Genomic DNA, 24,282 nt, shown 5'->3' on the forward strand with positions numbered 1-24,282 from the left:
AAATTTATTTTTTACTTAGAATTATCTTTAGATAAACGAATTTTATAATTAATTCTCTAAATATTGTGACGATAAACAATAAAATTAACATTAGGGTCGTTTTTCTGACCAAGCTATTAGGACCGTATTTCCCCGATCAAGGCTACCCTCTATGCTTTGGGGGTAAGAAATCCGATTTCCCCAAACAAGGGATGTTTATTTATAGAAAGTATGTTTTCGTGTCTGATTTCTTAACTTAAAATATCGTCTGCTCTAATTCAATATCATATTAGGTCATACCCATTAAGAATGAGTCATAAAAAGTAAAGATCCAATCATTAGATCAAAAGTTATTCTGGATAGTCCTTTTTTTTGACGTACTGTATGTATGACATACGCAGCACTAATGCAGAAGAATAGAACTCGGTTCTCTTCTAAGCTTTCTCAGAATATACGTACGTGAATGAGTGGGGTGCTATGTGAAAGTGCTAAATGTCTCCAGTTTTTGCGTAAAGCAAATTTTGTTTAAAAATGATATCGGAATATTTGTATTATTATTGAATCAGGCATATATAATTTTGGTAGAATTCTCTTAAATTATGCTTTATTAAATTTCACGTTTGACTAATCATGTTTCACTAAATGTCAAATTTCTTTTTTCCTCCTTTTTATATTTTTTCAAAATATATAAAATATATATGTGATTATTTTAGTATGTATTATTAACCTAAATAATCTAAGAGTGCCGTATGTGTTTTATAGCTACTTATATAATGTAGTACGTAATGTAATGTAGTACGTATTAAAATATTCTTAAGGAAATGAATATATAAAAACGTTTTAAATGTGGGAAAGTAGTACCATGTTTTAGAAGTTTTGCAGGAAACAATATTTTCCCTTACAATCAACGATATTTCTCTAACTAATAAAAATATTCAGAATAACTCCATCCATTTTAAAATCTTCAATATGGTTAAGTAATTTAGACACTATTGCCAAATAAGAAGCAATTGAAAATTCCATCAACTTGAAAATATCCCTAAAACTTATCTCGGCAACACCCACTTCTAAGAAAGAAATATGTATTTTTGCCAAATCCACCAAATTAATTAATGAGGTATTTTCTTACATATTTAGTTTCCAAGAATTCTCGAAATTCNAATGATTGTTTTGAATTCTTAGAATTTTGTGCATTTGCAATGTACCTAAGTTAGTAGCGAGCGAAGCAAACCATATAAGATTGCGGAGCAATTTTCGGGGGTTGGCGAGCGTCAGCGAGCAGGGGGCCCAGCCCACTAGTTTAACAATATTCTAGTATTTTGTTAATCGCTAAGAATTAAAATGTTTAATAATGAATAATTAATATTTCTTAACAATTTTAGCATGAAGAAATAGATTATAAGTTATGATAATACTAGCAGCCTTTCTCTATCAGCTTTGCCACTTTTCAAAATTATCTCATGCTACATCGCAACTTTAATAATAAGTAAACCGAATGAATCTCAAAATGGTATTCGAAATTCTTTAAACCCTCCTACAATCTTAACATCTTAATTAGTTTTAATGAATGTATAACCAAACCAAACTTTTTTTGCTCAAACACATACATTTATTTTTTACTTAGAATTATCTTTAGATAAGCGAATTTTATAATTAATTCTCTAAATATTGTGACAATAAACAATAAAATTAACATTAGGATCGTTTTTCTGACCCAGCTATTAGGACCATATTTCCCCGATCAAGGCTATCCTCTATATTTTGGAGGTAAGAAATCCGATTTCGCCAGAAAAAGGCATGTTTATTTATAGAAAGTATGTTTTCGTGTCTGATTTCATAGCTTAAAATATCGTCTGCTCTAATTCAATATCGTATTTGGGGTCATCCACTCTACCCATTAAGAATGAGTCATAAAAAGTAAAGATCCGATCATTAGATCAAAAGTTATTCTGGGTAGTCCTTTTTTTTGACGTACTGTATATATGACATACGTAGCACTAATGCAGAGGAATAGAACTCGGTTCTCTTCTAAGCTTTCTCAGAATATACGCAAGTGAATGAGTAGGGCGCTATGTGAAAGTGCTAAATGTCTCCAGTTTTTGCGTAAAGCAAATTCTGTTTAAAAATGACATCGGAATACTTCTATTATTATTGAAGCAGGCAGATATAATTTTGGTAGAATTCTCTTAAATTGTGCTTTATTAAATTTCACGTTTTACTAATTATGTTTCACTAAATGTCGGAATATCAAATTTCTTTTTTCCTTCATTTTAAATTCTTTTCAAAACATATATGCGATTATTTTAGTACGAATTATTATTATAAATAATCTAAGAATGCCGCATGTGTTTTGTAGCTACTTATATAATGTAGTACGTACTAAAATATTCTTCAGTAAATGAATACTTTAAAAAGTTTTAAATGTAGGAATGTATTAGAAGTTTTGCAGGAAACAATATTTTCCCTTACTATCAAAGATATTTTTTTAACTAATAAAAATATTCAGAATATCTGCATCCGTTTTAAAATCTTAAATATGCTTAAGTAGCTTTGACACTATTTCCAACTAAGAAACAATTGAAAATTCCATCAACTTGAAAATATCCCTAAAACTTATCTCGGTAACACCCACTTCTAAGAAAGAAATATGTATTTTTGCCAAATCCACCAAATTAATTAATGAGGTATTTTCTTACATATTTAGTTTCCAAGAATTCTCGAAATTCCCTCCAAAATTCTGAAGGGGAATCAGACATAATCTAGCCAGATTCAAATACAATTGTTAGATCAGAATCTTGCAACATTCTCTGATTCTGAAGCGCAAACATTCTCATCAACATAAAAGTAATTTATATTATAATACATTCTTTAGATAAATATTTGCTTAAAATACTTGTTGTCTCCCTCATTTCGCTCTCTAATACTTTTGCATTGTAAAGTCGGTGCAAATTTAATTGAAAATAATCCACAATACTCCAGTTGATTCTCAAGTTGTCGTCCTCGGGACATGCTAAGGAGAGCATTTAGCACTTGTCTTGAGAGAAATTTAGAAATGGCGAGAGCAAATATTGACGTAGTCATTTTATCTCTGTTTGCATAAGTTAAACAGGAGGCTTCACTTAGTGCGAAATACCAACAACAAAGATTTCTCGCCAAGATTAGATCCAGATTCTAATCGCGGTTGATTCTCGACCAATCATACTCAACTCAGTATTGTGCCTGTACTCGGCTTAAAACCTCGTAATGCTTCAACTCAGCAAGTGGATGTGGATGATTAATTATGAAAGAGAATTAAGTTCTCTTGGGGGGAATGTGGATTTAATTAAATTTATCTGGCAGGAAATAATATTCTATGACAGACTAGTCTTAAGGGTGGATTTCTTTATATTAAGAGCATGTTAGAATTTCGCAGTTCTTTCTCTAGCAGTTCTTAAAGAAATATGTATCTTAAAGTTGTTATTATCTTTAGTGAAACTGGGAAAGTGTGACAAGAAAAATAACTTGTATTTATCTTCGTAAGATAAATATTTAGATAAGGGTGTTTTCTTTTATCAGGGAAAAATATTCTTCGGGATATATAGGTACTTATCTGTTTGCCGGATGTCAGACAAAATTTCTTGCGCTCCATATATATGAAGATTTAAGAACATTGATAATTAAAAGTAATTTTTTTTCTCATTATTATGTTTTTACAATATATTTAATTTTATTCGTCAGGGGAAAAAAAGGAGAAAAGCCTTTTTGTCTAATTTGATATGAGAACATGGAGGACACTGTAACACGACAGATTTAACGCGCACCAGTCACCATTTACTACATGGCGTGTCTTCGACTGGCTAGATTCGAACTCCATTCTCGCAAACATGAGTCCAGTGTCCTGCCAACCAGGCTATCCCAGTTCACAAAAAATAACTGTAAGAGCAAATATTTCAGGTATTGCTTTTATTTTGTTGAAACAAATGTTCCGTTGAACCACCGCAATAGACCAACACAATTGGCATTTATCGATCTACAATAAGCTACGATAGTTGCCACGAATTTAGCGCCTATCATGGATGCCACGAATCCACGATAATGAATTTATGAACGAATTTGAATCTTTAATAATCGAATTATAAATATTTAATTATTTAGTTCAGTCAGCATAATAAAGTTTTAAATAATATACAGTTTAGTTTAGTGTCGTTCTGTCCTTTGAAGTACTGTCCTTTGAAGTACTTTCCTCATCTTTGAAATATGAAAATAAAACTTTGAGGAAAATTTATGACGTACTGAATTCGAGATTTTTAATTGAAGGTCTTTCTTTTTGAATTAAAGTGGTTGTTAATGTTCGCTTAATTTAAAGTTAAATATATAATCTCTTTCTCAATAGGAACATTTCTCGCCTGATCCCGGTGCTGAAATTCTGGCGTTAGAGTAGAAAATGCAATCGGAACTTATTTTATTATTATTTTATATTACAAAATTTGAATTACAAAAAATCTTGGAGGTTATTTTCGCTTTTTTTTCATGAAATATTTACTCTGAATATTTTATTTGAATGGCAACTTTTCTATATCTAGCTTTATCTCAAGTATTTTTATACTATTATTTTAAATTTCTATCCAAGGAATTTCAAACATTCCATTTTTAAATTATTTTTTATTTAAAATTTGCATATTAGCATTTCATAGTTATATTTTTATTGAAAATATGATGATTTCTACAAGGCAGGACTTTTTCTTCCATTTTATATGCTGTGTGCAAATTTTGTCCTCGCTATTTTTATTATTTTCAAGCGTGAAAGAAATTTAAAGCGGCATCAATATGCCTAGAAGGGAAAATTAAATTTTCGAATTCTTACTAAGCATTCTTATTGAAATTAAGAAACTATCGAATTCCGCATTTGTACCAATTTTCAAATCATGAACCAATTATGAACCAGTTTTAAAATCAAATTCAATTTTCTAAAAACTTAAATATTTCTGAAATGGGTCGATCAAACTGTTACTAACATATTTAATTTTATTCCTGCTCTTCAATACAAGTATTTTATTTAAACATACCATCCTTTCAAATTGCCACCATCATTTTATTTTTTAAACACTCCGCCAATTCCAGTTACTACCAGCATTTTATATTAACAATCAGTGGATTATTTTAATAGTTACAAATATTTTGTTTCCAGACATTATTTGGAACAATTGTTGCAAGTGTCTTTGTTTTACATTCTATAAGTTCTATTTAATATCAGTATTTTGTTTTATCGATCTGAATGGGATACCTGCAAGTGACGTAGAGGAGGTATCTCGATTCTAATTGGTTGTTATAACTGTTTTTTTTTGCATTATATTTCGAGTAAACCAATCCCATCAAGCATAATTCATCATAAGTGACTCATTCTGTATTCTTACAAAAAGATTCTTTCACTAAGATTTCAATTATTTTGCTATATATTTCTTACTTAAAACAAGGACAGGAACGAAGACTTGTAGAACATAAACAGACTAATTATGCATTGAAGTTGCCAGGTACCAAATCAAAAACATATCACTGTTACAATAAAATACATAAATTAAATATTAAATCTAAGTTAAGCAAAAGGCACTAATGAAAAAGAAATACATTTCAACAAACTCGATGTGAGATACGGCTCTGCATTGATTTAACTTCACGTTAATTATTATTCAGACTTATGCGGAGAAACTTTACTCAACTTTAACTAGCCACCTTGCTTATAAACTGTCATCTTGCGCTGACGTCATAGGTGAAATGTGTGGGCATCCGTGGTCTTTTTCCTGAAGTGCAAGTACCCAATTGACCTCACTTAGAATCATTTAGCCTATACTGCCGTACAATTGGAAAGAACAACGCAAGTGCTTCACGACTGATTCCGTAAAAAGCGTCTAGACAACTATATTACTTCGATTGCTAATGCTATGACGCTAAAATAGAACTTCAAAAAACTGATAAACAAAATTTATTTTGAAAAACTATTTTTTGACATATGTAGCTTACCATGCAAAGATGCCAATTATATAAAAATCTCAATTTTAAATTTTTTGTCTCTAGAGTTGATTTTTCAATTGCACGGCAGTTTAGTCTTCCCCCTGCCTATAGTCTATATGACATCAGTTAAAACGAATCAACTTGGTTTAATTTTTCCATTTGGATGACGTTGATTACGTTTTATAGCAACCCATTCTTTTTCAGAATCTTTGAATAAAATACGGAACAGGTGTAACTGCCAGTAACAGTAAGGTCCGAGTGGCCAAACTAAAAGACCCTGACTGGAGAAACTCTTTCATAACAAATTTATCACAAGATGCTAAATAACTCTTAAACCAATTTGTGAGGAGTCGTCTAATTCTCTCTCTCTGTATATATATTGCAACATTCNTTTCTTTTTTAAATTTAATAAGCCACATTAAAGAAGGAACGTTGCAATGCTACACGCTACATTAACGACGTCTCCAGAGTAACTGAATGACGGTTCATATGGAAATCGCAGGTAAGCGTCTCATACAACAACGCCCCCTATAGTTCGTTGCGATCGCGAATCGAATATTATAGAGATTTTTAAATTTTTAATTGAACGACGATGTCAAACTCTACAGTGAATGAAATATTTGTTTAAAATATCTTCCTAACGCTTATATCGAATTACCCGGAATTATATTATTATAAAATTGACAGACTGTGACACATTTAACTCTCAAACTTTTTGGAAATGCTTAAACAAAATTAAGTCCGGATATTTAATTGCTAGAAATCAGTATGCTACTGCATACATCTATTTCCAATTTAATTAACTCCAATCCTATAATTTCATAAGTCGCAATGGCAGAGATTACTGAAATAATTAAAATGTCAAGAAGTTAAACCTAAAATATGAGATTATATGCGAGAGAATTTAATTTGAATAGCTGGATGTAGAAAAATAAAAGAATTCCACAGCCACAATTATCTAGAAAGATTAAAGATTGTTCGATATTCATGGAAGCCATTTGCTTAATATGTATTAAAGACAGATAATGTTTATTGAATTAATTAAAACTCTTGACTTTCCGAACTAGTTTTGTTATTAAGCTTATTTGTTACGAAGTAGGTGAATGACAAAATCATGACATGTTTTGACTGACGCAGACGATTTAAAATAAATTAGAGGTAACTATAGCAACCTCTTGTTTTAAAAATGAAAACGATTTAGAATGTTTTTCTTTCATTAGGTTATTATGAAACTGTGATTTTGCGAGAGTGCTTTTAACGTGTAGGTAATGAGGGACTTCGATCCATAATTTTATCTATATTTTTCTATTGAATTAACTACACTTCTAAGTTGAATACCGATTCAAATTTTTTTTTCTCCCTAAGCATGGCAAAATGGCAACTATCTCGCCCAATTAAGATCAGTGCCGCGCTATGGTGAAAAGCTTAACTACTAGTTCAACAATGAGTTTATTGCTTTCATTAATTCATTTCTTTTGTAGAATTTATGAAGTAATCATTCGGCTATTTGTCTTATTTCAGTTAAACAATTTACTTAGATACTAATTTCAGTACATTTAGTAAAGTACATTTAGTAAAGTAAATTGCGATTTAATTGAAGCACTTTACTTTCTCACCATTCTTGTTTTATCTAGAGCTTATTTCAGTAATAAATAGCAAACAAATTTTTCTGAGTGACATCCACCATTAATCCTTTTATACTAATGGAAGATAAAATCTGGAAATATTACAGCATAACATTACAGTATATAACATTACATATAGCATAACATACCACCATATTACAGCATAAAACAGCATATTAATTACGGTATATATGATTTCCAACAATTTATGTGTTGATTTTTCGTTTCTCTATTTATAATAGATTTTGTCATAAGGCTTATTGAAATCCACAAGAGTAAACAATTACTGAAATAATTTTTTAATGAAAAATAGAGTTTAAATCTAAGATTAAAATTTGGAATCAAGGAAAAATTTTAATGTTTCTCCATAAATGCTGAGTGTAAAAAAATAATTTGAAATGCTAAGAAAAATTCGCATAATGCAGTCATTATAGATACTATGTGTATATTAAGGGGACCGTTTGTTAAATGTTTATTTTGTATGTTGTTATTAGAATATAAATTTTTCTGAGTGACAAGCATCATTAATGCTTTTTAATTAATAAAAAAGTAAATATAGCGAAAAAGTATTACTTTTAATTACTGCATATATGCTTTTCAGCATTGTATTAATGTAGATTTTTTTTCGTCGTATTTATAGTCGTATATGTCATATGTAAGACAGAAATAAACAGGAGTAATCAAAACTATGACTGAAATAATTATTTATGAATAATAAAGCTGAAATATAAAATAAAAATTTGGAAGGAAAGATTTTATTGTTCTACGTAAATACTCTGTGTGAATAAAATAACCATCAGAAATTAAATTAATCCAGTCTTTATGCATTTTGCATTTTATCTGTTCCCTTGAAACAACATATTAAGTAAGCATTTACCTCCAGGGAACACTAAACTTTATTTATATTTGACATTTTATTGCATGTTTATATTTACCTGTTAAGTAACAGGTAAAACAGTTACCAAAACTAAACCATTTACCAATCAAATTAATCCATAAAGTCACAAAATCATTTAAGTTACAGATTAAATAATACTGTTCGATATTCACAGGCTGAATGGAGGCATTTGAAGCTTTAAAATGCCTCAAAATGTACCCCTAAATTATTCATGGAAAAATATGCATTTTTTGTAAATTTTTAAAACTGTTCCATGTAAAGTGTTTGTTTTTTTAAAGATCCTGACAGTTTGCAAATATTAGTTTCATTAAATAACTTTGCAAAACAAATATTAATTACGTATTTCAAAGCACGACTTACTAACATTGTTATTATTCGAGTATTTCTCATTCAGGCATCGAATCGAATGTAATCTAATGAAACCAAGTAACTGGAAAAACCAAACGAAGCATTTTGCGTTAAAAATGAGAAAACTTCTCCGTATTTCCTGAATGAAATGCCACAAACATTTCGAATGCAAACTTTTTCGCAACGACCCACTGGGGAAACGAACCTTTCTTAAAGTCTACAGAATTAAGTAGGAAAGTATTCCTCTTGGTATGCAGACAAAGTTCCATCAAGTACTGTGTATTTGGTCTTGCTAATTAAATCTGACTCTGTTCCTGCTCTTTATTTAGAAAACGTGTGGTGTCAGTGGAATTAAGTGAATTAAGAACTAGCAGAGTAAAATTCTTATATGATTACCACAGTTTATTATTTTCGTTTAGTATTTTTCTTTTTAGAATTAGTGAGGAACTTTGTGAAGGCACTCTACTCAGAAGTAATGCAATGTTTTTTTATACCTTAAATACCAAATAGGCAAAATGTTAATCTAATTAGCGTAAGCGTTTGACTATGGAAAAGACTGCATATCACTGAAAATTTTAATTTCTTTTTTACTTTATCTTGTTTAATCACCGGTGTTGTATAGTCATTTCATATAGTTGGATTTGCAGCTATTTCATTGTTGCAATTTCATAGTCATGACTCAGTAACAATGTAAATTTGAACCCAACAGTGGAGGCAAAGATACTCCTGTATCAAGCATTGGAAAAAACTTGCATTGATTGAGGTCTTTTTGATGGAGCTAACTCCCATTTGTGCTAGATAGATGAATGGAGAAAAAAATTCTGGTAAAATTACCGTAATGTATGGTAATGACATTTCTTGTATGATAAAACATAATTCTGATTAATAATACCAACATATATGGTATTTTAACCATTCATTTAATAATTTTTCTGTTCATATAAGGTAACGGCATACCGGAAATTCTAGCATACAAAATTATAGTTCTTATTACTACACATTTAATAAAAAATACAAATCTTTAAAGTAAATTTTACCAAATAAATGGTTTTCATGCCATGCTCCTAGGTATCATGATAAAATTACCAAATTTTAATACATGTCACAAAATTACATTTCATTCCAAATTTTTCCCATATCATTTCAAAAGTGCTATGTTAAAAAATCACCTAGCTTTTTTTGTGCTAATAGAGACAGAAACACGGCAAATTTTAAAATATTATCCTAGTTTTTATTAGATTTTTCTTCTTAGTGTAATAAATCTAGAAAAACCATGCACGATTAGCTCGATCTTAATGGAGCTCTAACCCATGATTCGTCTTCAACTGGAGATATTTTTGATGAAGCAGCATTAAAAGTGCCAAAACTTGTCCCGGGATAAACAACAATACTCATAGAGGTGATCATTACAAAAATCCTTAAATCCTTTTATGATTTCTGCAATTATATATATATATATATATTTTACATAAAGTTGAACCTTGATCCATCATTCGTTCCTGCTTGTTTCGTTTTTCCGTACATATCGTATTGTNATATTAGAATAACCGTAGATTTATATGAGCTTAATTATGACTAATTTTTCGTGGCGGAATCTTGAATAACAATTGATTTGTTGTAGGCCAAAAGAACATCAGTCCCACTAACTATTTTGTTGGAAAAGCTAATAAAGGGACTTTTTTTCTAATTTTCCTGCGCGTTTATGTCATTTCCTATATGCTTATGATTTATATATGCTTATGATAGCTACTAAATCATATGCATAATTTTTTTGAAGATTTATTGGAAGGTTATTTTCTTTTTAGCTTTTTTGAAATATAGTTAGCAAGAATAAAACCATTTCTATTCACGCAATTCAATTAAGAATGTTGTTAAGCTTATTTACGTTATTTATTGCTACCAGCTCGCGCCGACCACAGCGCTGAATTAAAAGAATATATTAGTGGTAAACTGATATGTGTTAGAAGTCCCTTGCCATCAGACTTTTCGTGGGATGATTTCGATATTTTCTTCTTCATGTAGCGCTAATGTGTGCAATTTCCATCAAAAAGCAGTCCATGAAGGCTAGTTTGTCCCAATGCTTTATTCAAGAGTTGCCTTCTCTTCAGGGTTAGATTAGAAATTAATAAGGTACTGAGTTGAACATTGATATAGCCACAAGCCCTAAAACTTGGTCTGATGTTCAGGGTCTGTTATAGATGGGTTGCTTTCATTTTGAAATCGGATCAAATAAAACAATGATTTTAGACAATGTCTTTTTTGGGCTATAACTCAAGGGTATGTGAGAATTATATTTATAGACTTGAAATAAAAATTGATAGTCAACAAAGGAAAACATGAATTACAACTGCCATTGATTAAATGATTGGATCAATTTTTTTTAAAAAAAACTTGTTTTTCAAAAGGGAATAAATTGAAACTGAAATTAAATCAAAGACAGGAGAACCTTTCTTGAAACATCAAAAATACAGCTTGTTTTAAAAGAGGAAAAAAAGTAAAATTAAATTAAATATGCCTGAAATATTAATGCAGCGTGACAAGAATATTAACTAAAGTATTTTAGCATCTTTTTATGGCTCAATATATTGACTTCAACAAAACTAATAATTTAAGATATCCAAGCTGGAGCGAAAAAAATACATATACTCAAAGTTTAGTTTCTAACCAAGTTTCAATAAAACTAAAATGTAAGCAATTTAATTTGCTCTCCCCAGAGATACAAATACAGTTAGCCTCGTAAAAATAAAATTAAAAATTTACTTTTAGTAAATTATCTTCAACATCTGTTTAATATCAATTTTTAAGTTAAGTGTTGGAGTTCATTTTAGCGGAAAAAATAAAGAAAAAAAATAATTTCGCAAGCAAGTTTTGGCAACGAAAGTTTTGAACATAAGACATTCAAATATGTTTGGATGTGCATTATTATTAAAGACCTTCTCTTCTAAACAAATTTCGTGTATTTAGATAAAATAAGTTTAAAACTTTAAGGTTAAAATGTTATTTTCTTACGACTATTTTTGAATCGATAAGTAATAAAAACTATAAAACTGTATGTAATAATGAAAGTTGACAGCTTAAAATGAAGTACCTTAAAAAGGCTTTTAATAAAATGACTATTTTAAAGTATATGAGTAATCAATCAGATGCATAAAATTATTCTTTTAATGTTTCGTTATAGGCAGTGCAAACACTATGGTGTACTATCTATCCAAATTTGATGTTGACAAAAGAAATTGTGTAAAGGAGGTAACGCCACATTAACATCAAATCGAGCTTTCATTTATAACTTAAAGGCCGGAATAGCCCGGTTGGCTGGGCGCTGGAATCACATTTGAGAGAACGGGAATTCGAATCCCGCCGGCTGACGACTGAACGAGTAGTAAATGGTGACTGGAGCACGTTAATTCTGTTGTGTCACAAAGTCCCCCACATTCCCATAAATAAATAAAAATTGCACTTCTGGGGTACAGAATTGGAGATTCATCGTTCTCTGGTTCAGGTCAAAATTACGATCTGTGGATGAATGAATGGATGTAAGAATAGTTTTGCCCTATAAACTGGTGTAATGTATGGGTGCGGCAGACCTCAAATTCTTGGCCACAGATGGCGCCACTGAAGAAAAACAGGAGAAATCGCACCCATTTCCTAAGTGACTTGCGAGAACAACAACAACTTTCACAATTTAAAGGATGTAAATAAATCTGAAACTTTAATAATTATTCACACCAAGATCACCTTTCACTCCGTGCATTAAATATTTTCACTTCCGAAAACAACAATGTTGGCGAAATTTAGGTATCGTATATGCATTCTTGCATTTGAATACTAGTTGGTGAGGGTTTGTAGTGTCCAAAGCTTTTATATATTTGCTAAAAGCAGAAAATCGCCGTTAAAACTTGAATGCATGTTTTGAGTTGCGCAGTAAAGATATTTATATTTTAGTTTTTAAGCATCTATCCACTGTTTTAAATAGTTTTATAATGTATAATTTCTTTACTCTTCAGTTCTATTAAGCCTAGTTCGAATATGTCACATAATAATTTAGCCAAATCAAAATATATCAATACTATAGTGTGAGATTATATTGATATAGTTTGCTTTGGCTATGTTAATACAATATTAGAAAGCACTTTTTTGCGGATTCCGTCGTGTAAACTGATGATGAGATTACAGCTTTTCCTTATTTTGTTTTCCTGCTTTTTATTTATTTTTACTTTTCTTTAAATTTTTAAAATTTTTTTTACAATATTATATTTCAGTTATCTTTTTTCTTCTTTTCTTTCATTAAAATTCTTTATATTTTTTTCCATGTTTTCATTCTCTCCCTCTCTCTCTCTCAAATATTAGAAAACATTCTCCTTCAGTTTCCCCATTGAATTATAAATATGAATGTAATGATCAGACATTTTTGAGATGGCATTTATGAAAGTTGTTCAATAAAGCATCTGCCAATACCTGAAAATTTTCTGACATTTTTAAATAAAGCAATCATTGCTTATTATATTGTATGATATTTTCATATTATCCAGAATATGTAATAGTGAATTATATACTGAAATTACTACTATTATTTATTATTTATATCACTACATAGAAAGAATATTTACAGATATGTCTGTTACCTAGTTTCTTAGAATATAATGCAATATTAAATTATATTAAAATATTATTAATTATTAATTTTATTAATTATTAATTTTATTACGTCTGTTATTATATTAGAATTTTTTGATACATATAATGATTATTTATTACATGATACGTGTTTTACATAATTGCGTGTAAGCCGTGCAAAGTTTAAAAATGTTAAAAGCAAAGTTAAAATTATGATAAACAATAATGAGTTATCTATAATTAAATTGCCACGATTATTTTCTTTTTATTTCAAAACATAGAACGTTGAATGAACTTTTTTCTTTCTTAGTTTAACATTTTTGTTCGTTTTTTTTTATTTCATATAAGTTTTTCAATATGTGTATATAATGATGAGTATACCAAACTTATCGTTATAGTTTTTTAATAACTATTACCTAATATGGGAGAAAAAGAATTTCCAAACTTTTGTGATCAAAGAAATCCTCTAAATTTTTTTTTCTAAAAGCACATTGCAGAAATGTACCTCCTTGTCTGATAATAAGATTTCGTCATTACAAGAAATACACTTTTAAAAAAAACTAAAAGGCTAATGATTATTAATGGGAAAGAAACAAGAGAATTTGAAATATGAGATAGAAAATGCTAATGGTCTTAAAGTTAATAAGGAAGAAGCAGATCAGCGTTTTAAGAATATCTGCAAATAATATTTTAAAATTTGCTGGCATGTGATATTATCATCTTACCGAAAATTGGAAGTTTAATGTTTCAATTCAACCATTAATCAAAATATTTTCCGAAATGAAAACCAAAGAACTTAGAAAGAAAGTTCTTTTCAAAAATAGTGTTATACACTCTGCAAAAAATTGAGGATAAAGTTACGATAAAAAGTATTGGCATCCTGAGTGTATATTTAAAATCCATTTTGCAGTAAATTCCATTTTATTGCAAAATCTATTTTTCTCGTAAAATCCATTTTCCCGAAAAATTTTATAATGCAATCTTTACGATACTATTTATTTAATTTCAGTGATTCACTCATTTTATAATGATTACTAATATAAAAATTACGGCATATCAGATTTTTTCTGTTTCGAAAAATTTCATGGTAAATTGTACCGGCACTCAGGGTACGAGTACTTTTTACTGCAAATTTATCTGAAATTCCTTACAGTGTACATATCAAGGCAATCAGGGTACCGGCACTCAAGGTACGAGTACTTTTACTGTAAATTTATCTGAAATCCCTTACAGAGTACATATCAAAGCACTCAGGGTACGAGTCCTTTTTGCTGTATATTTATCTGAAATACCTTACAGTGTAAATATATCAAGGCACTCAGGGCACGAGTACGTTTTACTGTAAATTTATCTGAAATTCCTTACACTGTACATATCAAGGCACTCAGGGTACGAGTTCTTTTTACTGTAAATTTATCTTAAATTCCTTACAGTGTAAATATATCAAGGCACTCAGGGTACGAGTACTTTTTACTGTAAATTTATCTGAAATTCCTTACAGTGTACATATCAAGCTAGTAAAAAGTACATAAGTATTAAATGAGCGAGCGAATCGAACACGAAGTGGTGCTCGACTTCGCGTGCAGGTCCTCGGGCTACCGTAGCGGGGGTGCCATCCCCTCTGTAGAGGATCAAAATTGCGATGGCACGCCTTCGGATCATCCTCAGGGATGTTTCCCAGACCGTCGCCAATAGCCCATTGTGCAGCTCTAGTGCGACGTAAATGAACAACAACGAACACGAAGTGCGAAGCAATCTAAAAAGGAGCTGCGAGAGCTGTTCTGGGAATTTTCGAACGCAGCGAGCAGGGATGAGTATTCCCATGCTGTATTTATCGATAAATTATTTTTTTTAGTTCGGCAAAAACTTTAAATATTTTACTTAATTTATCCTCTGGACTAAGGTTCATAACCTTTGACATGATCTTTCAAGCAAAAATCAAACTATTTTAACTATGTTTACACTGAAGATAAAACTACTTACATATATCAATAAAGAAAAAAAAAGAACTTCCACTTTCATTGATAATTAACATAATGGACTAATTATGGACTTGCTTCAAAGTGGAGTTCGTACGAAACATGGTGTTTAATAACTAAAGAAGAAAAATTTTTTAAGAAATTTTATCCACGGTTTTTTACCTTGTAACATAATTAATCGATTTAATTAAGGTCTTTATGTATTCACAATTTTTTTTTTGTGTATCGTAAGAATTATTATAGTTTCATTTATTTTACAGTTAATGAAGTTTCCCAGCTGCTTTAATGCCTCAGATAAATATCGATTGCCACTAATTATTTTGTTTTAGTATAAAAGTAAATACTAATGAATTCAAAAAGAAAATCAGCAAAAAATAAGGAAAAAGGTGATTTGAGGATTTCCGTCTTAAATTCAGCTTGATTCATACTCAGAAATTTTAAAAAAAACCTATTTGATTCAGGTATATAGATTCAGGGAAAACTTTTTATAAAAATGCTGATGACTGTTTCAAGATTTCATCTTAAATAAAAACTAAAAAGAATACAAATGATTTAAACACACAGGTAAATTCAAGAAATGGAAAAAATATACTTTCGTTTGTATAAGAGCCTTCCACAGCTCCTGGAATTTTTATTATTATTCTTTTTTTGGGGGTGTTAAGACATTGATTCAGAACTGAAACTATACTGTGTCTATTTCTGTAATTTATCTGTGCCTAATTCACACTGGCTTTTGCTTCAGTCTACTTAGTGCAAAGTATACCCCATCATCTTTGTGGAATCCAAAATATGGACTGCTCTGAATATTGTAAGACTACACATCTTTTTTTTCTTATTTAATAACATATTATTTTGCTTCATTTAGTCGTTAAATAAATTTTTGAAGTGGTTGATAAATATTTTGAAGAAAAAAAACTGTTTTCATCATGTTCGATATATTTTAACTTTACTAATCTTTGTCACTTTTATAACTAAAGACGTAATTTTGTTATAAAAAAATTAAAAGATTGCTAACTCAAGAAAAAAATTAAAATATCAAACATCAAATATAATATTTATCTAGAGGCAGTTATTTTCAATTAATATACTATTATTTCATCAAAAAAGTTCAAAAACAGAAATAGACTATTTTATTATTAATATCGAAAACAACAAAATACCCATATGAAAAAGATTGAACGACAGGCAATTGTTTCGGTATTGAGATATTAAATTATAAACACCGTATCGTATTGCAAATTGTATTGCACAATTAAGGGTTTAATAACATTGTTTGTGTTGTTATAGGTTTAAGAAATTGAACTTGAGCGGTAAAAACGTGGTCTTATTTTTACTGGCACTCAATTTTATTTATTTATTTAATCAAAGCTTTTAGATCGGACAAAATTTTAAGCGTTTAGTAAAAAAAATTGGACATGTACATAATTACGAAAAAAATAAATAAATGAATAGTAAGCAAAAGACACGTGATAAGTCATGTGAGACACGTGATAAGAAGCCACATTTATTGATGAAGTGTTGCACAATAATTAACTGTTTGCTAAAAATAAGTGTTGTTGTTGTTGTTGTTAATTTACGTCGCACTAGAGCTGCACAATGGGCTATTGGCGACGGTCTGGGAAACATCCCGGAGGATGATCCGAAGACATGCCATCACAATTTTGATCCTCTGCGGAGGGGATGGCACCCCCGCTTCGGTAGCCCGACGACCTGCGCGCGAAGTCGAGCACTTTACGGTAGCACAGTTTAACGAGGACCAATACCGCACACCCTCGGTCCCTACGCAGACTGATCCAAGTGGTCACCCACCCGCACACTGACCGTAGCCAGTGATGCTTGACTTCGGTGATCTGCTGGGAACCGTGTCTTAACGATCAGTCCACTGCGGGACGCTAAAAATAAGTGAAATTGAGTAGTGATGGCTCGGGGTATAGAGCATTTTCCTTCCAATGAGGTTCCGGGTTCGAGTCATAGGGATGGCTGGTCAATACGAATTCCACATCTGGCTTACACTGACCATAGTCCTGACGTAAAATATCCTTAGTGGTAAGTGGATCATGGGTTAGAGTCCCCTTGCCGCCAGGCTAACAATAAGAAGTTTCCAGGGTTTCCGTCCCATCATCCGCCTACCACTGAAAATATTTCACATCAGCACTGCAGTCAGTGCAAGTTGGAAGTGGAATCAGGCTAACCATGGGAAGTTTTCGGGGTTTTTCCTCACCATGTAACACAAATACGAGCTAAAAAAGTCCCATACGAAGGCAAATTTCTCCTACTTCTTCGTCCAAGAGTTCCCGTGTTGTCTGGATTGGGTTCAACTTACAAGGGTACGGAGTTGAACAGTAGTAGTTGCAAACCCAAACAATGGCTCGGCTGTTCAACGACGGCAATAAAATAAAATAAGCGGAATTAACAGAACCGATACCCAGAAATTAATATCTTTATCATTCTCTTGCAAAAGTTTGAAAATTGTTTTGGATATAAAAGGCTGTTCATGTTTTTTTTCCTAAGAGAGAAATAAAGCACCCCATTCTTAATTAAACCAAGTTCAATGCATTTAACCATCATGCCTTTAAAAATACCTCCAACTGAAAAGCCATTTCAGAATTTGTGTCAACAGTTAAGCCATTAAAGGATAAACGGTATTTCCCTTATTTACGCCATTACAGGGATTAACACCATTTTCAACTATTAAGCCATTGCAGGATTTCTGTACTGTTATTCCACTGCCAAATTAAGATACTTAAGGCACTATTATTCCATTTAAATATTAAAATACTGTAACGCGATTCTAGGATTGGAAACTGTTAAGGCATTGTAAAAAAAAAATTCTGTTGGACCCTTCCATAATTAAGTTATGGTTAAGCCTGCATATGGTTAAGCATATAGTGAACAGTATTTCCTAGATTAATACAAATTTAAAGTATATCTAAAAAAAATTAATTACTTTCGCCTCAAGAGATTGCCACCTTTGTATGATACGAGAGGAATATTATGCTGTTTTTATTCATTCATTGTTTCAAAATAAATATTTTCGTCGTAATTAATATCTGAAAAAAAATTGAGGAAAGAGTTGGGTTAAGAGGTAGACAAGTTCTTAATGTTTGAGAGAAAAAAGTTTTTGAGGCTATATTTTTGAAGAAGTTTAAAATAATGATTTTTAATTAATGAAATGTTATTCTTTATAGCTGTTTTTGGTCTCTATCTGCTATTTATGACATTTAGGTTAAATTTTTCTTTCTTTATCAAACGTGATATAAGAATTCAAACGAGCTGCAGATTTCCCTCAATTAAATATTTTGTTTCAGGAAATAAACAGTTCGAGGGATTCATCATTTTCGAAAATGTTTGCATTCTGATGTTACTTATTTAATATTTAAACAACAACAATCTGGAAATTTAACAGAGCATTGTAAATATCAAGTCGAAGGTACAAAATAAATATCAATGTTATTATCTTGAATAGCTTAAAAAATTGATTTTTAGTCTATCAAGTAAGGCTAGGTTCTTATGTAAAATGGATAGAATTTGCATTTTTGGATTAAACTAAGTTAATTGCACTAAATCATTACAAATTTAACAGAATTTCTAATTAATAAGTTATTACACACACAAAATTGCAGCACTATTAGGCTATTGAAGAATTAAGATGCTTTTAAGAGTTTTAAATTGTTACCTAAGTCAACATTTTTGATGATTTTTCCATTGATGGACCAACATAATCTTGATGGTAACCATCAATAATTCCATCAGGAACCATTATATTTATTGATGGTAACCAACATAAGTAACCATCACCTCAATGTAGGAATTCGGACTGATTTATGATGGTTCAACATAAGAATGGACACTTGTTTCGATGGTTTTTTCATGTTGAACCATCAAGAATTTCCGTTATAGTATCTTAGAAATCAAATGTTGGAACGATCATGAACATCCACCATCCCGATGTAGGAATTCGGACTGATTTATGATGGTCTAACATAAAAAAAACATAATTATTCTGATGGTATAATCCTGAGAACCAACAAGAATTCCCATTAAGCCATCAAATGTATAGTTGGAACCATCACGGATTGTTGGTTCATGAGAGTCAAACTTCTCTTGATGGTTAACCATCATAGTAACAAAGTAGCATTTTCCATCATGGAATGATGGAAGTTTGTTGGCATATCAAATACCATGAGCATGTACTGTTTGTCTAAGATAGATACTCTGCCAGACATTCGTCTGGAGCTGTGGCGGTGACTATGGTAACGAGGTATGATTATTTTGAGTAGGGGTGAGGGGTCCCTCTTTAGGACTGGTTTCGGCGAGAGAAAAGGAGACCTCTTCATCGAAGCTACCCTCCCTAAAATGCCCTCTTCTTGTTTCCATAGCACCAGACTGCCGCAGACTTAGTGGCGGTCAGAGTACCTATCTTAGACAAACAGTTATGGAAAATGTTTTTCCAATGGAAAATGTTTTTCCAATGGAAAATGTTGTTCCAACATCAAATGATGTTGGACCATCATGAACCACACTGAAATCTACATGAACCATCAAAAAAATTTATGGGACCATTAAGATTTTTGACTTAGACACTGGAATGAGATTTTTTGTATCATTGCTAGGTTTAAAGTATTTTCTAATATACTGCTAAAATTTTAATACATATTTTAAAGAGTTATTTTTTAGCTTCAAAAAGAAACGTGGCTTTTATTGGGACAGGGAAAGGCCAAAATAATGTTCTCATCTAATATTTGAAAAAAAGAAGTCTTCGTCGTACGCAAAATAACGGACAATCAAAGGTTGAAGAAATCAATATAACCAGGGCGAGCGAATAGGGAATATTGATTGAAATATGAATATCAAAGTCATGTTTTCTGCATCACTATTTCCATTCCTCGCGATATTTCTTCGAATATTTTCAGTGTAAGACACAAATAGAAAATTCCAGGAATGTCATAGAAGTTCCCGAAACTCAATCTCGAGTTCTCTTCAGAGCTACCAACTTAAAATTCCAATTCCTGAAACGCGAAATATTTTATTATTAATGCTTTGAAGCGCAAACTTTTGAAATCGGATTATGGAAAACACTCTCTGACTTCTGTTTTTGCATATGTTTTGTTAAAAATTAAACTTGCACCACAAATCAAATAAATGTTGAATTCAATAACGTTTTTATTTTAGTTTTCTGAAAAATTTTTAACACGCTTAAATTTATGTAGTAAAGGTAAAATATTTTTGAAAAAGAGATGAACTCAAGTCTTGTAGAACATTTTTGAAACTTTTTTATGAAAATGCATGTACATTTTTTTTTAAATTCTATTATGCCATTAAAAAAACACACAAAGTTTGTTACAGCTTTTCTATGTGTCAGTTAAAGAAAAATTTAAAGAAAAAAAAGCTATGTTGTGAATATTTTGATATAACTGGAAATATTATTCTTTAATATTAAAGATATCATTGCATTTTATTGAATTTATCCAAACTTAAATTTGAATTACAGAATTATTCAAATTTAAGTTTGGTCAGAGATAATATTAAAGCTCAGAGATAATACTCTCTGAGATTGAAATTCGCTGAATTTATTTTTCTGAAGAAATTTTAAACCAAGTTCAAAATAAAATTAGCTAATTCTAGAAAATGAATTGAAAGCAAATTTTTAAATATTTATATTACGAATATCATGGAGTTATTTTTAAGCTCATGAAATATAACTTTTTAGAATTGAAAAAATGTGAAAAGATATTGCTTCAGAAAATGAATTTAAAGTTCTACTTCTTAAGTTCAAATTGGTAAAAAGAAAAACTAAGTACTGACTAGTATCGTTTTTTTGTATAAATAAAATTTCTTAGTTCTTGTCAAAATGGTAAAAATAGACTTCTGCAATTTAGCAATTGAACGTTGTTAAAAAGTAAATTTTGAACTAACGTTGTTAAAAAGTAAATTTTGTAGAACGAAAACGGAAAATTCCTGAAAGACATCGACATTTTCGAAACTCGTGTTACAGCCTCAGTAAAACTATCAAATTTATGATTCCAATTTCTGAAACTTAAAATATTCCATTATCTATAATTTTGAAGAACACTCTTTATGATATATGATATTTACTGATTTTTGTTTTTTCAATACTTTATTAAAACAGACATTAATAGAATAAATAAAAGTCAAACAGAGGTTGAATTAAACAATGCTTATTTAACAAGAAACTATTATTTTGCTTTTAGGTTTTCGAACTATTTAAATGCCTGAAACCTTTGTGCAAAAATTGAACAGCATTGTTGAATAAATGGACATCTACGACTGCCTGCAAGTAAGAAAGCATTTTTGATACAGTTTAACTGGAAAAAAATATGATTCAATTATGAAACATAAATAAGTATAGATAATAATTTTAGCAACTGTAATCATGTTTATGATAAAAGTTAAATCTTTTGGTCTCGAATTTTCATGAACTAGCAAACAAATCATGATAAAGTGTCAAATTAAAAAGTTTTTCCAACATTCAGTAAACGATAAAACTATTTTTCTTGCTGTCTGCTGTCAGGACACTCTATTTGTGTACTGATTTTAAAACAATAGGTATTCCTGTTTCAATGCACGAACCAAAGAAGAGAGGTCTTGGTATTCAATAAATTAAGCTATATCTAGATAAATAAAAAGCAAGAAGATATTAATCATGCCATGAACTCTTATTTTAATTAATTCATCTGTTGATGAAGTTCTGTAAATTATTATTTAGGCTGTAAATATGACACCTTTAAAAATAAATGCATTTTTTTCAATTAAATAAAATTATAAAAATTATAATCAAATAAATAAAAATATTAATAAATAAACATATCAACTAAATGATAAGAAAAAATTATTCATAGTTTTTAAATTTTAAATTTTATTTGATAAACCAAATTATAACAACTCAAATCAAAAACTTAAACGTTTCGTAAAAGTAACAAGGCATTATTTTTCAAACTGGATGCACAATACACAGTTGTAGAAAAATCCGATAAGTACTGTACATAGTTTTTCAATTTAGATCGATATCATAATTTCATCATACAATTACCCAAATTAGTTAATACCCTAACATTAGAGATGCGTTGACAAATCAATAAAATCAAAATTAGGTCGATGCTAATTTTTATTGTATTTTTTATTGATCAGTGGTTCTCAAATGGTGTTCCGTGAAACCAGCGGACTCCGTGAACAAGTAAAAGGGGTTCCTCAAAACCCAAGGGTTCCGTGGACGAGTTAAAGGGGTTCCGTTAGTAGAACTTTTTAGAACCAAATATGAGTTTTGGAACCTCTTATTATATTTGATTGCCCTTATGAAATTGTTTCAAGTAAAATGCCAATGCAATAAAAATGGCCTATTTTAATAGAAAATATATTATTAATAGCAACAATATATTGAAAAAATTATTAAAAGATAAAGATACTTCTTTTCCTAATTATAATAAAATATTTTATTAATATTTCCTACCACGGTTTTCCAAATCAACATAAAATAAATGAATTCTTTAATAAAAAAATATGTTCCCATTTACAACGTTTATAGCAGTTCTTTCAAGTTTTCATTTCGAAGTAAACTATAATTGAGCTTATTTTATTCATTGTTAGTTTATGTATAGACACCAAAAACAAATTCATATCTAGACTAGATATAGCGGAAAAAAATTTATAATTATGTTGGACATAAAATCTAATTTATTAAAGGATAAAACGATGAAAAATCTTTCTTCCTCGAATTAAATATTTTTTAAATTAATAGGTTATAGCATTCGCAATTATCTTAATAAACTTTATTTAGAAAGTCGGGGTTCCACTGAAAGTAAAGTTTGTTATTTAGGGCTCCGTAGCCGAAATAAATTGGGAACCACTGTTATTGATTATTATCTGATGAATTTATTAATTTATTTTCTTTCCTAGATGGATCCATAATTTTTTTGTAAATCTGGAATGATGCCATATTTTTTTTTTTTTACAAAACTTCTACCAGTATCAGTGAAAACCAAAATTATTTAAATACCGAAACGTGTTTGGGAAGCTGCAAGGATGTTCAAATTTGTTTTTTCATATTTGATGATTATTCCTCTAATAGATGACCAATTAACAAAAATATTTGGTATAGAGGTAGGTTGCTATACATAGTACAAACAAAGAAAACTGTTTGATATTTATAATGCACATGCATGCTTTTGCATAACCCTCATTATAGTAGAAAGGTATTAAACAGAAGCTTTTCTTCTTCACTGGCATGACAGCCCTGAGTGGGCTCTGGCCTTCTCTATGAGTTCCCCCCCCCACACACTGTTCTTCTGCTTGGCGACTCTCCTCAAGCTTTTGATTTTCAAAGTGATGTCTTTCTCATTCTCAACACTGTCGATCCACCTATGGTTGAATCTCATATATTTTTTTAGTCTTTGAAAACGTCTGTTAGTATTTGTATTGTTGTATTGTCTATTAGTATTGTGGGATTCATTAAACAGTTGACGCTAAATCGTAAAAAAAGAAAATAATAAGTGGTTAGGTTATTTTTACTTTTCAGTGATACACAATCCGCATACTGTGGTTTTACTGAGGAAATAAGACGATATATGTAATCACATGTGGCAATTTCTCCCACTTGTTTATCTGCAATGCTTTCTGTCTCTCAGCGTTGTGAGTTGCAAATGCTATCGCCAGAGTGTCCAAGGTAGTAGCCTAGAGGTTCTGATACAAACCTTGGAGAAGTTGTATGTCGCGTGTTGTTGTTCGTCAAAATGAAATAAGGGCCAATTGCACCACTAAAAATTCGCATATTGGGACTTAAAGACCATATCCCTATACAAACACTAGCCACAATGGTTCTTTCAATCGCATATAT

The 24,282-nt window shown here is 30.3% G+C and overlaps 1 protein-coding gene across 2 annotated transcripts in view; it reads left to right on the forward strand.

Annotated features, from left to right (window-relative positions):
* Window positions 1-24,282, forward strand: part of LOC107446800 (probable G-protein coupled receptor No18) — a 116,311-nt gene that overhangs the window by 54,008 nt on the left and 38,021 nt on the right. Inside the window, exon 2 of one of the 2 annotated variants that reach the window (XM_016061569.3) lies at window positions 21,644-21,729. The exons of the other annotated variant lie outside the window; for it this stretch is intronic. The gene's annotated coding sequence lies outside the window, so the exon portion shown is untranslated. The remainder of the gene's footprint in view (window positions 1-21,643; window positions 21,730-24,282) is intronic. 2 annotated transcript variants of the gene reach the window in all.

Source organism: Parasteatoda tepidariorum, chromosome 1 (assembly GCF_043381705.1).
Source record: "Parasteatoda tepidariorum isolate YZ-2023 chromosome 1, CAS_Ptep_4.0, whole genome shotgun sequence".
In the NCBI taxonomy this organism is placed as follows: domain Eukaryota; kingdom Metazoa; phylum Arthropoda; class Arachnida; order Araneae; family Theridiidae; genus Parasteatoda; species Parasteatoda tepidariorum.